Genomic DNA, 14,829 nt, shown 5'->3' with positions numbered 1-14,829 from the left:
CTCTCAGAAGGGAAGATCTGTATGGCAACACTCTGTGTTCATCTCTACTTGTAGCAGTAACAACATGCTGTCATAACCCAAACTCAGTGATCAGCGTAGGTCCTACCAGCCAAGATACCACTGCGTCTCCCCAGCACCCTGCTCGTCATTTCCACCACAGGTAGAATGCTGACTGTCATACTTTCCAGGCACCATGCACACCAAACCATCACTCAACCAGTCTTTGCTCCTGCTTTGCCAAGGCAACTTCTCCCAGTGGTGGTCTCAGCAGCTAGTCTCGCAACGCAATGTACCTCAAATATATTTCTGCTGCAACTTGCGGGACTTCACACTAACAGCAGGATTTCACACTTGCATCTGGTTTGTGTGTTTTCTCGCAGTCCAGTTAACAGGAGGAGTGCCACTGTGTGTTCTGCATTGCCTTCCCAAGCCGTGTTCCCTCAAGGACCTTTCCAGGACTGAGGCTGCACAAAGTGTGATGCTGGATGCCTGATAGTGGAAATACTCATGAACTCATATATGGAACAGGGAGACACACACTGGCTTCACAGCTATCAGACAACCGCATGTGGTATAGCTTGTAGGAACATACTCGACATACAAAATCTACAGGACAGACTGAAATGAGAACATTCAGTTTATGAGGTGTGACAAAAAAGTAACAGGAATTTTTCTTAAAGAATCTTTATTTGGTCATCAAAGTCAACTTTGTCTCCTCCAAAGTAGTCCCCCTGAGATATAAGAAAATAATTCCAGTGCCTTTTCCAATCTTGAAAGCACTTTTGGAACTCACTTTTCATTATCTCCTTCACCAGTTCCGTTTTTATCTCATCAGTGATGGAAAATAATGTCATTTCAGGTTCTCATCAGCCTCAGGAATAGAAAGAAGTTGCAGAGGGCCATGTCTGGCAAATACGGGTGCTGAGACGACATAATTGTTTCATTTTTTCCAAAACATCATTTTTTTGTGATGCAATTTCAACAAGTGGTTTTATCACAATTCTGGTTGTTTTCTTCAGATTGCTTCACATAAACAACACCCAGGTAGCATTCTTCAATTACCATAAGGTAGAAATTCATGATGCACTATCTCCTTGTAATCAAATAAAACACTGAGGAGAACCTTCACATCTAATCAAACTTGTTGATTTCTTTTTTTTTTTTTTTTTTCCCTCCCCTCTCTTCATGTAATTTCCATTGAGACGATTGGGCCTTGATTTTTATATAATACCTGCACACCCATGTTTTGTCGTCTGTTATAATCTAGCTGATGAAATCTTCCCTGGCTTACATCTGGGTATCTACGTTGATAATCCACAATGTTGCAATGAGTGTCATTCTCATCATCTTCGCCAGAAGATGAAGAGAATGACACTCATTGAAATATCGCGTATTATCGATGCAGCTACCTGGATGGAAGCCCGAGAAGATTTCATCAGCAGTATACGCTGGGAAAGCCTGCATTCACATATGTTACAATGTTCTGAATCGGTCAACTTCACTCAACAATTCCTGAGTGATACCTGTGTGACATCATTTTTGATCAAAATTCCACAATTTTGGAACAAGCTTTCCTGCTATACATTTCAGGCTCAAAGCATTTGAAAAATTGCTTGACATGAGCCAAAGGATATGCTGACATCATCAGCAAGCTCTCTTCAACATCTTCTTGACCCTCTTTGAAACATTTATACCACTTTTAAACTTTTTTTTCTTACTCATAGTAGATCCACCAAAAGCCACAGTCAACATTTCGAATGCAGTATTCCATTTTTCAAGCAAAATTTAATCACAATTCTTTAATCCATCTTTTATGAAAATAAAAATTTGCTTATCACTTGAAAACACACATAAACTTTTTGACTGTCAACAATAAACTAAATATTCAAAACAGCTGAAAATGTAAATACACATCAGCAACATATGTACTAACAAGATTTTTTTAAATTGAAAGTTAAAAAATTCCCATTAGTTTTTGATCACACCTTGACACCATGACATGATGCATGCAATGGATTGGGCTGATAAAACAGATCTGTTGCCAACAAACACTATAATGTTTGAAATGGAAAACCTGACTGAAAAACTGGTGAAAGAATCAAGAGACTGCAATGTGCTGCAGTTTACAACTAGAGTACAGGGCAGGCATGCTACAGAGGTTGGCCAAATTAAGGTGAAGACTAAAATGGTTTTAACTGTTCATGTTCTATACAGAGTAGTTAAGGGTAAAAAATGCCAACAGCAGAGTTTTTGGCATCTAGTAAGAGAAATTGTTAAACCTTACACCCCAAAATGAAGGCAAACCAACAGCAGAAGTCTCTCTCTCTCTCTCTCTCTCACACACACACACACACACACACACACACACACTTTCTCTCTCTCGTTCAACTGGAAGATTGGTGTGCAACAGTACACCATTTCCCCCTTCTGTCTGTCTCCTTGTTCATTTCTGTGTATGTAGTGAGTGCATCCCATATCATTCACAATCTGCTGTATATATGACATCCCTGTTTGTCCCTGGCAATTCTTTCTGGTAATAGCTCCTTCTGCTATTGTTCCAATGATGTAACTGTGTGTTAAAAAATGTTGTAGGAGTTTGTCTCTTTTTTGCCTGTGCCTCCACAGAGATTTAGTTTTTGTACTCTTTTCAGAACCTCTTCATTGGTAGCTTTGTCTATTCAGATGATCATCGCCATCCTTCTGTAGCACCAAATCACCAGGGCTTCCAGCTGTCTCCTCTCTTATTTTCCTAGTATCCAAGTTTCACAGCCATATAGGGTCATACTCCAAATACTTTCACAGTCTGTTTCCTTATTTCCAGAGTGATCTTCTTGCTGGTAAGTTCTCTCTTAAATTTAATGCAATTTTGGCCTGTTGTATTCTGCTCACAATTTCTTTCAAGTTTCTGCCATCCCTTGTTGTCCTGTTTCCTAAGCAGCTAAATTCCTCTATCATCTCTAGTTCCTCTCTTCCAGTTCTTGTTCTGATAGGTTAATATTCTCTTTTGGCATTGCATACCATTACTTTAGTCTTTCTCTTGTTTATTCTCATACGAAACTTATTGCAGAAAATCCTTTCCATTGTGCTGTGGACCTTTTCTAGTTCTTTTGTCTCCATGAAAACAGCAATATCATCTGTGTAGCACAGAATGTCTATCTTCTGCTCTTTCATTTTAATCCCCACCTCAGTAGTTTCATGAACTTGGTATATAGTTTTCTTGATGCAAGCATTGAAAGTAAGAGAAGAGATACCAGTAGTGAATCCTTGTCTCACACCTTTTCTGATTTTTGATTCTTGTTCCTCATGAAAATTACCAACCATAGCCACTTCATTCTTATACAAAATTTGTATCACTTGCATAACTCTGTATTTTAGACCTGATTACTTCAGCAATCTGAAAATCTCTTGTCAGATAACATTTTCAAATGCCTTTGCTAGGTCTCCAAAGACTGTATAGTTTTTTTAAAATTTGTTTTTCAATAAGAAGCCTCAGAGCCACAATTGCTTCTTCGAAACCAAATTGAGCCTCACTCAGCATATCCTCCACCTTCTTTTACAATTCTCTTGAGGATTATCTCTGTGAGAATTTTTGATGCATCTGATATTACACTTAAGGTTCAGTACTCATTTTGTAGCTGCCATTTTCTTCTGTATAGGAAACATGATGCATTTCTGGAAATGAGTTTTTGTATCTCTCTTGTGAAGTAAATGAACATCATCAGTTTCAGCAGGATCATTTTCATGTTGTCACCAACATTCTTGACTGGTTCTGCAAGAATGTCAGTGATACCTAATGCTTTGTTCCCTCATAGATCTTTAAGAACTTTCTCTAATTCTTCTTGCAGAATGTTTTCTCCTTAGTCATCTTCATTTGCTTCATGTTCTTTTCCTATTACATCCTAAAATACAGCTGTTCTGTCATACAATTCCTCAATGTATTCTTTCCATCTCTTCACCCCATCTGCATGAAACATCATTTTCCCCTCTTTATCTTCTACTCTAACAATTTTGTTGTTTTGCTTTTATTAAAAAATTTATTTGCTGTTATATAGGCCATTTTAGTTCTTCCTTTAGAATTTACTTGGAAACAATTTCCACATTTAAAGAACTGCACACCAATGCAAAGAGACTCAGTTTGTGTGAAGCAAAGTACACTGAGAAACCATAACAGTCTATTTCCGATGTACAACTAATATTTTGACACCAACAAAAGCTATTAAGAAACCTTGATTATTTTGTTCTGAAGGCTACCTAGGGCCATTTTATTAAGTTTATGGACTTGAACTATAATGTTAAACTTTCAAAGACTTTTCCCTACACAGATTTATTTCCTCAAAAGTACTTGTAGAAGAGCTATCACACTAGCACAAACGAACAGGAACATTTCAGGATGAACAGATATTTCAGTTCCTACAATCTTTATTTTGTAAGTTATTTGCAAATAACTAAGAATTAAGCATTTTTGTATCAAATCATGTTCCAGTGTAGGCAGTCAACTATTTACAGTTCATATGAATTAATGTGAAATTAACACTGCTCACATAGTAAACTCATTATAGACTTGTGACTAAGCATTCCATTCATTATAGTCTAAGAAACAAATTTTATATGAAATTTCCAAACTGCGATCACAAAATTCATCAAAGTGGAGCAAACAGTTTTCACTGTAGTTTACACTAGATGATGTACTGGAGTGATATGACAGGTGGGCAGAAAATGCCTTTCACATATGAATGGTGTAGCAGAACAATCTAACCAAGAAAAACACTCTAAAGTAAGGTGTGCCTTATTTCATTGTTTCTTGGGTCAGCACAGTAAGGAATAACTGGAAAAGAGCAGGTATTAATGACAAATAGCTGAGAAGGGACACTGAACTACTCAGAACAATCTAAAGATACACATCGCTTTCATCATAGGCTAATAAAATTATGTTGAAAAATACTGAAAAGACTTAATTATAGTAAAGAAATTTCTGGCAGAATTTACATAATTTAGGAGTAAAGGAGATCACTGACCAAATAGAAGAGACATTAAACTGTTGACAGGTCACACAAAAGAGAAAGATAACTTGCTGGTAATAAATGAAAAGCACCAGCTTGCTTTTGTTCTACAGTTCTGTTAACATGGTAACTTGTGGTTTTCAGAATAAATCCCTTGTCAAGTCAAGAGTATTCTCTCTTCCCTCTCTCTATTTCACACACACACACACACACACACACACACACACACACACACACACACACACACACACACACCTGTGCCTTGTGCCTCTACATTTGTATATTTGATAGCTAGATACAGAATTCTGAGTGGAGTTTCTGTCTGATGGGGTGGATAGAGGGAGAAAGAGACAGGAAGCAGAAAGAGGAGCTTGGGATGGCTAGCTAGCGGCTCAGAGAGAGATAGCAGGTTTGCTGGCTGGGAATGCAGTCAGTAGGATGGCACTTGCATGGGGGCCGGTGAGGTGCAGTGAACGATGAAGGTGACATGGTGTCTAGATTGATAGGGGGTGAGAGGACAGAGGGACAGAAAACTGGTGAGTTAACTGTGATTAATACCAGGAGGGTTGCGGAAGTGAAGGATATGTTGCGCAGGTGACACCCATCAGCATAGCTCAGGAAAGCTGGTGCTGGGTGGCAGGATCCAGATGGCCCAGGTTGTGAAGCAGCCATTGAACTCTATCACCTTGTGCTTATTTGCTTGTTGAGTCAATGGTTGGTTAATTTTGTTCTTGACCAGCATTTGGTGGCGGCCATTCATTCTGGTAAACTGCTGGTTGGCTGTGCAGTGATTGCAGCAGAGCTGGTGTATGACATGGCTGCCTTCACAGGAGGCCCTACCTCCAATGGGATATGAAAGCTAATGACAGGACAGAGTATGAAATGCTGGGTGGGTGGATTCGGCAGGTTGTGCAGCTGGATCTTCCACAGTGATATCACTCCTATGTCAAGGTGTTGGGAGTGAAATAAGGATGGACCAGGATATTGCATGGGTTAGGTGGGTGATGGAATACCACATTGGGAGGAAAAGATCTTGGACAGGATGTCCCTCATTTCTCCCAGGTGCAAGATCTACCCAACCCAACCATCAAGCACTACATATCATACTCCAGTAACATCACAGGCTTAGCCTGTCCCATGTGATAGCAGCCATGTCATGTACTAACTCTGCTGCAATCACTGCACAGCTTTTTATCGTGGTATGACAAAAATGGCCACCACCAAACTATGGCCAAGAGCAAAGTTGACCACCCAATGCACAACATGCAGTCGATCCCAACATCCTTATGTTCAATGGCTGTTTCACAACCTGGGCTATCTGGATCCTCCCCTCACGTACTAGATTTTCTGAACCACGCAGATGGGAGTTATTCTTTCAACACGTCCTTCGTTCCTGCCACCTTCCTGGCCTCAATCTCTACTAACGCACTGTCCCCACAATCTCACCCAACAATATCTCTTGCTCCTGTCATCCCCTTCCCCATTATCTTCATTGTATATCACACCTCACTGGCTCTGGTACCCATACATCATATGCCTGTCACCCCTACCTCTCACCCACATTCATATACGTAAAATCTGCTGCCTCCCTCTAAGCCATCAGCTATCCACTCTTAAACCCTCTTCCTGCCTTCAGTCTCACCCACCCACCAAACCACCCAAAACAACCACCCACAGCATTTCTTTTGCATGTGCCTGTCAATGAATCAACACCTCTCACATTCAGCAAAGATGTAATTCTTGTACAACAAAACAATTTTAAAGACTGTGTCAGTTTCTGCAGTAATTCATGCCCTAAAAAGCTTCAAAGACAAATGTTTTAGATGTCTGGATAACACACACACTTACTGAACATTGGAAAATTCAGGATAGAATAATGATAACATTGTGAAAAGGATAGTTGCTACTCACCGTATAGCGGAGAGGCTGAGTCACGGATAGGCACAACGAATAGACTGTCAAAGCTTTCAGCCAAAGAGGTCTTCATCAGAAATACACTACAATCACACACACACACACACACACACACACACACACACACACACCGTTTTTCATTTCAATGACTGCTTCACAGCCTGTGCCATCTGCATCCTTCCCACCAACAATGGCTTTTATGAATTACACAGGTGGTAACACTCTATGATATACCCCACATTCCCATAACCCTCCTGGCCTCAATCTTTGTTAGTCATTGTCTTTTACCCTCCTATCCCCTTCCCTGTTCCCATTCCAGCACTACACAACCCTCTATTTGCCCACCCCACCCACAGTCTTTTTTATGTCTGTCCTTATCTTCTGCCCCCCCCCCCCCCCCCCCACTCTCCCACCTCTCCTACTAATCTCCTGACTGCGCCTACCTGTCCTACCCTCTCCCCAACTCATCCTTGTATGCACCCACAAGCAGCACTTACCTTCCTCCAGACCTACCCTACTATGCCTCGCCTCCCCTCCCCATCCTCCTCCTTACCCCAACCCCCCAGTTTCCTTCTCCCGTCATGCACTGCTACTCACAGTCTGGCCTTGGCAGCCAGAAACTGTAGTCATGTGTGTCCAAGTTGCATTTGCATGAGACTTTTGTTGTGTGTGTGTGTGTGTGTGTGTGTGTGTGTGTGTGTGTGCGTGTAAGTCTAATTCTGAAGAAGGCCTGTTGGCCTATCTGTGACACAACATCTCACCACAATGTAACTCAGCTCAAGGCAGCAACCAAAGTACAAGCACTTGGCCGACCTGGTAGCCAGATAAGTGATGTTGAAGCAGCATTCTACAATGTCAGTATCAAGCATGTCTGCAGCAGTCAAATGGTTAAGACTGTGTCCAAATTCTTGTCTGCATTCCAAACTATAATTACATATCATCTTCACTAAGCCCTTTTTCTCAAAGAGCCTAAAACACAGGTGACATTTCTGAACCTGCACAACATTTAAAAGATCTGGTTAATTCGCAGTCATTACCCAAAGTGTTATGCACCAGTTCTGAAGAACTAAAGCTGTTGGAAACATCTTGAATCCAGTTATAATACTTGCAAGAGATAGTTGTTTTCACTGATTTAGTGAACTTGATTCCAGTTAAGTCTTCCAGTCTAACCCTGATATTAGTGCTGTGAACAGCTAACGGCACTTAACAAGTAAGTGAACTCTTCCCATGAAAATGCCAAATCACTCCCAGTTTCAAGATTAACTACTCTTTTTCAAGCCTTGTGTAGTGGTAGCGATAATCACTGCACAGAAAAAGGCCAGCATTAACTTAGAGTAAGTTGTAGCTCTACTTCCAGCATTAAAAACAAATTCTTCATCTTTATTTCAGTTTCTGGTGATTCTGTTGTAGTTTCCATATTTGTTCAATTCTATGGTAGAAAACAGTGTTCATTATTCAGCAAAAATTCATTCTCAATTAAAGGTAATGAATACAGGATTTTCCAATGATTATTTTCTCATAATAATCCATAAATGAGAGCTATTCAGTGACAATAGCATTATGTAACTCGAATTTCAAGTACTCAAATTTCTTTATGAAAGATAACAAAAATTATTTACAGAAAATACTGGTCATGTACTACATGAGTTCAAAGTGGCTGTGGAAAAATCTTTGATCAGAGGCCTACAATACTGTGAAACAATACCTCAGAAGTAATGAAAGTATTCTCACAAAGAGATGAAAATACAATTGTAATATTAAAACCATAAAATATACCACAGCTATTTAACCTATTCAGTTGAACTTGGAGGAATAATATTTCATTGACACTGGTGTTTTTCAACAGCAATTTGTTTGTCGATACACCACCTGCATTATTTCCATTTCTCCCAAATTTCATCTGTATCTAAAAGAAAAAATCTCTTAACTTAAAAATTCAAACTACACAATTAATCATTTATGTAACCTTCAGATGTCTCATGATCTATTTTTCAGTGAATTTAATTATGTTGTTTATCTTTTTGTATAGGGTTTGGCATTAATATATAAGATGTGGCGGAAATAAGTGTCTCTTATTTTGAAGGGAAATCAAAACCAAGATAAACACAAATAATTTCTTTTGCCTATAGAAAAAAAACATAATTAACAAAATTTTTCAGTCAATTTGAAAGATAACATCTCTGAAATGACAGTCATTACTGACTTGACATACTTTTCAAGGTCACGCAAGAGTTATTAAAAGCATGTAGATCAATAGGGATGGATCAGTAGTAACATCTGGACATATTTTCTATATTCCTTGAAAATTTTAAGGTAGTGTGCATAGATTTTAATTCTTAATGTGGCCCTCTGAAAACAACAGCAAGTACAATCATATGATATTAAATCTTGGAGCTCAACAGATGTTAACACACAGACACATCATGTGATTCGGGAACATTTCAGACACTAGTAAGAGAAAGCAATAATGAGAGGTAGTTGCAATCCTGTTCCGCTAAGCCTCATATTTTCAATTTCATCTGGTACTGATTGCAAAAATTTCTGTACCATGTCACAATATAGATCTAAGGTTACAGTTGCATTCACTGTCATACCTTCTATCTCCCTACAACAACATGTACCGAAACAAATCCGGCTACAGTGTACTAGTCAGATGCAAGGACCACTGCAACTGCTGCTTCAGAAGAAAGATACAGTGAGCTTTTTCTGAACTACAATATTTTTGTATGCATGCATCCTATAACCTAGGACAGCTTTCTTCTCACACTTTCAGTGGAAATGCTATGTTTCCTAGCACAAGCCTAGAGATAGTTCAGCTCATGGTCACTCTCTACAAAAATTCATACATTAATTTGTTCTGAGCCTGACAAAGTGCCATCTATTTTAATGTTAACCCAGTAGCTATGAACCATGGACCTTGCCGTTGGTGGGGAGGCTTGCGTGCCTCAGCGATACAGATGGCCGTACCGTAGGTGCAACCACAACGGAGGGGTATCTGTTGAGAGGCCAGACAAACGTGTGGTTCCTGAAGAGGGGCAGCAGCCTTTTCAGTAGTTGCAGGGGCAACAGTCTGGATGATTGACTGATCTGGCCTTGCAACATTAACCAAAACGGCCTTGCTGTGCTGGTACTGCGAACGGCTGAAAGCAAGGGGAAACTACAGCCGTAATTTTTCCCGAGGACATGCAGCTTTACTGTATGATTAAATGATGATGGCATCCTCTTGGGTAAAATATTCCGGAGGTAAAATAGTCCCCCATTCGGATCTCCGGGCGGGGACTACTCAGGAGGATGTCGTTATCAGGAGAAAGAAAACTGGCGTTCTACGGATCGGAGCGTGGAATGTCAGATCCCTTAATCGGGCAGGTAGGTTAGAAAATTTAAAAAGGGAAATGGATAGGTTAAAGTTAGATATAGTGGGAATTAGTGAAGTTCGGTGGCAGGAGGAACAAGACTTCTGGTCAGGTGACTACAGGGTTATAAACACAAAATCAAATAGGGGTAATGCAGGAGTAGGTTTAATAATGAATAGGAAAATAGGAATGCGGGTAAGCTACTACAAACAGCATAGTGAACGCATTATTGTGGCCAAGATAGATACGAAGCCCACACCTACTACAGTAGTACAAGTTTATATGCCAACTAGCTCTGCAGATGATGAAGAAATTGAAGAAATGTACGATGAAATAAAAGAAATTATTCAGATAGTGAAGGGAGACGAAAATTTAATAGTAATGGGTGACTGGAATTCGAGTGTAGGAAAAGGGAGAGAAGGAAACATAGTAAGTGAATATGGATTGGGGCTAAGAAATGAAAGAAGAAGCCGCCTAGTAGAATTTTGCACGGAGCACAACTTAATCATAGCTAACACTTGGTTTAAGAATCATGAAAGAAGGTTGTATACGTGGAAGAACCCTGGAGATACTAAAAGGTATCAGATAGATTATATAATGGTAAGACAGATATTTAGGAACCAGGTTTTAAGTTGTAAGACATTTCCAGGGGCAGATGTGGACTCTGACCACAATCTATTGGTTATGACCTGTAGATTAAAACTGAAGAAACTGCAAAAATGTGGGAAATTAAGGAGATGGGACCTGGATAAACTGAAAGAACCAGAGGTTGTACAGAGTTTCAGGGAGAGCATAAGGGAACAACTGACAGGAACAGGGGAAAGAAATACAGTAGAAGAAGAATGGGTAGCTCTGAGGGATGAAGTAATGAAGGCAGCAGAGGATAAAGTGGGTACAAAGACGAGGGCTGCTAGAAATCCTTGGGTAACAGAAGAAATATTGAATTTAATTGATGAAAGGAGAAAATATAAAAATGCAGTAAATGAAGCAGGCAAAAAGGAATACAAACGTCTCAAAAATGAGATCGACAGGAAGTGCAAAATGGCTAAACAAGGATGGCTAGAGGACAAATGTAAGGATGTAGAAGCTTATCTCACTAGGGGTAAGATAGATACTGCCTACAGGAAAATTAAATAGACCTTTGGGGAGAAGAGAACCACGTGTATGAATATCAAGAGCTCAGATGGCAGCCCAGTTCTAAGCAAAGAAGGGAAGGCAGAAAGGTGGAAGGAGTATATAGAAGGTTTATACAAGGGCAATGTACTTGAGGACAATATTATGGAAATAGAAGAGGATGTAGATGAAGACGAAATGGGAGATACGATACTGCGTGGAGAGTTTGACAGAGCACTGAAAGACCTGAGTCGAAACAAGGCCCCCGGAGTAGACAACATTCCATTAGAACTACTGACGGCCTTGGGAGAGCCAGTCATGACAAAACTCTACCAGCTGGTGAGCAAGATGTATGAGACAGGCGAAATACCCTCAGACTTCAAGAAGAATATAATAATTCCAATCCCAAAGAAAGCAGGTGCTGACAGATGTGAAAATTACCGAACTATCAGTTTAATATGCCACGGCTGCAAAATACTAACGCGAATTCTTTACAGGCGAATGGAAAAACTGGTAGATGCAGACCTCGGGGAGGATCAGTTTGGATTCCGTCGAAATGTTGGAACACGTGAGGCAATACTGACCTTACGACTTATCTTAGAAGAAAGATTAAGAAAAGGCAAACCTACGTTTGTAGCATTTGTAGACTTAGAGAAAGCTTTTGACAATGTTGACTGGAATACTCTTTTTCAAATTCTAAAGATGGCAGGGGTAAAATACAGGGAGCGAAAGGCTATTTATAATTTGTACAGAAACCAGATGGCAGTAATAAGAGTCGAGGGGCATGAAAGGGAAGCAGTGGTTGGGAAAGGAGTGAGACAGGGTTGTAGCCTCTCCCCGATGTTATTCAATCTGTATATTGAGCAAGCAGTAAAGGAAACAAAAGAAAAATTTGGAGTAGGTATTAAAATTCATGGAGACGAAGTAAAAACTTTGAGGTTCGCCGATGACATTGTAATTCTGTCAGAGACGGCAAAGGACTTGGAAGAGCAGTTGAACGGAATGGACAGTGTCTTGAAAAGAGGATATAAGATGAACATTAACAAAAGCAAAACGAGGATAATGGAATGTAGTCAAATTAAATCGGGTGATGCTGAGGGAATTAGATTAGGAAATGAGACACTTAAAGTAGTAAAGGAGTTTTGCTATTTAGGAAGTAAAATAACTGATGATGGTCGAAGTAGAGAGGATATAAAATGTAGACTGGCAATGGCAAGGAAAGCGTTTCTGAAGAAGAGAAATTTGTTAACATCGAATATAGATTTATGTATCAGGAAGTCGTTTCTGAAAGTATTTGTTTGGAGTGTAGCCATGTATGGAAGTGAAACATGGACGATAACTAGTTTGGACAAGAAGAGAATAGAAGCTTTTGAAATGTGGTGCTACAGAAGAATACTGAAGATAAGGTGGATAGATCACGTAACTAATGAGGAGGTATTGAATAGGATTGGGGAGAAGAGAAGTTTGTGGCACAACTTGACTAGAAGAAGGGATCGGTTGGTAGGACATGTTTTGAGGCATCAAGGGATCACAAATTTAGCATTGGAGGGCAGCGTGGAGGGTAAAAATCGTAGAGGGAGACCGAGAGATGAATACACTAAGCAGATTCAGAAGGATGTAGGTTGCAGTAGGTACTGGGAGATGAAGCAGCTTGCACAGGATAGAGTAGCATGGAGAGCTGCATCAAACCAGTCTCAGGACTGAAGACAACAACAACAACATGGTCACTCTCTACAAAAATTCATACATTAATTTGTTCTGAGCCTGACAAAGTGCCATCTATTTTAATGTTAACCCAGTAGCTCTTATATGTGAAGATCATAGGATTCAGTTTCAATTAGAAGTGAAAGCACAGAAGGATATTTTCATCAGGATCATAGACTTGCTGCTATTCAAAATTAATTCAACAATTAAACAATAAGGAAGTGTCTGCCATTGTGCCTTGTGCACAGCCTGACTAATGTGATCCCTCAAAATGTGAAAATCATTTTTACAACTCCCACATCTATTACACCATTGCTACATAATTATACGAACAACACTGTTCCAGGTTCAGTACTAGTCGAATTAAAGTTCAAAAATGCATAAAAATAGTCTTTTTATCAAGACAGGGTTATAACTATTTCCAATTTTCTGAATGTACCACATTTCAGTAATAATTTTCATATTTCTACAATTTTACTCAGCAATCTTACTACACTTTGAAAACATAAAATTCTTCCAGAATACACCATTAACTGCCATGAATGTACCACTTGGGAATGAGGACATCAACATGTACAAAAACTGTCAGACTACTACATCCACACTTTTGGCACAATGTGGCACCCAGTTGTGTGACACTGTACCAAATTACAGTCCTGCTATATCATTTTTGTGTCATGATGTATGCAAAAATTGTACTATTTGTGAAGAATAAGACAGCAAATTAGTGGTAAAGCACTGTGCACTGTTGGAGATTGCACTCAGTATGCATAACTTTTGGCATATGCATTCAGTAAAACAATGTCAGAGTGTGATTTGATGGAATATGACATTTTTAAGTCCCCTTCCAAAAAGGCCAGTCAGATTATGGTGCTGAAAATACTGATCTCTTGTCATTATAGCAAAGATTCCTCCATAGTAGTGGAAATTGTTGAGGTGTGTAACCACATCAGCTACCTAACACTGCCACCCAGCAAACAACAGGGTAATGCCTTTACCAGGAGACAGGAAAATCATGCATCACATACTAGAGGTAAGAAAAGAGAGTAGTAGTGTGAATTTGATACATCACTGTAAAATAATTGAAGGTAAAATATGTGGCAAAATCTGTAGCATACTGTGAATGGTTTCAGTCTTTCATTGCCAATAAAGAGAGGATTTTTAACATGACATGGCCCATGGACAATCTGGTGTCTCACTTATAATGCTACTTCATTTCCCACATTGCATGCATGGCCAAAGCAGGGCAGAGGTACCAGATTTTTTATTTAATTGCTAAGATGTATTGAGTTTTGATCAAATGCTCCATGCATACAAAAAAACTAACCCAGTAATGAGTCATTTGTTTGATGTAAATTGTGTCACCGTTAAAACAGAAATATTCCATAAGGTCTTGTCAAGTCTTCAGTCAAAGCCCACCGTACATTATGTATGTCACAATCCTAAAATATTTAACATATTGACTGAGACAGTATAATATCTGCCATACTGCACATTGGCTTTGATTTGTGAACTACTGCGGAGATTAAATGGAACAATGTACAGACCCGAAGAATAATGTATAGTTCTGTCTCCATCAAAATGTGTTCCAGTGTAGGTAATGTGTGTCCATGTCCAAGATATCATCAGTCCTTTTGTTTCCATACAAAACAAATGTTGTGCTCATTGTGGGTAGTTCTGTTAGACATAAGCACAATATATTACCCTTGAAATATCAGAAGTAAAAACTGATGCATTATATTCGC

Source organism: Schistocerca gregaria, chromosome 1 (genome assembly GCF_023897955.1).
Source record: "Schistocerca gregaria isolate iqSchGreg1 chromosome 1, iqSchGreg1.2, whole genome shotgun sequence".
NCBI lineage: Eukaryota > Metazoa > Arthropoda > Insecta > Orthoptera > Acrididae > Schistocerca > Schistocerca gregaria.
The sequence above is the reverse complement of the archived record's forward strand: the minus strand, read 5'-3'. Positions refer to the sequence as shown.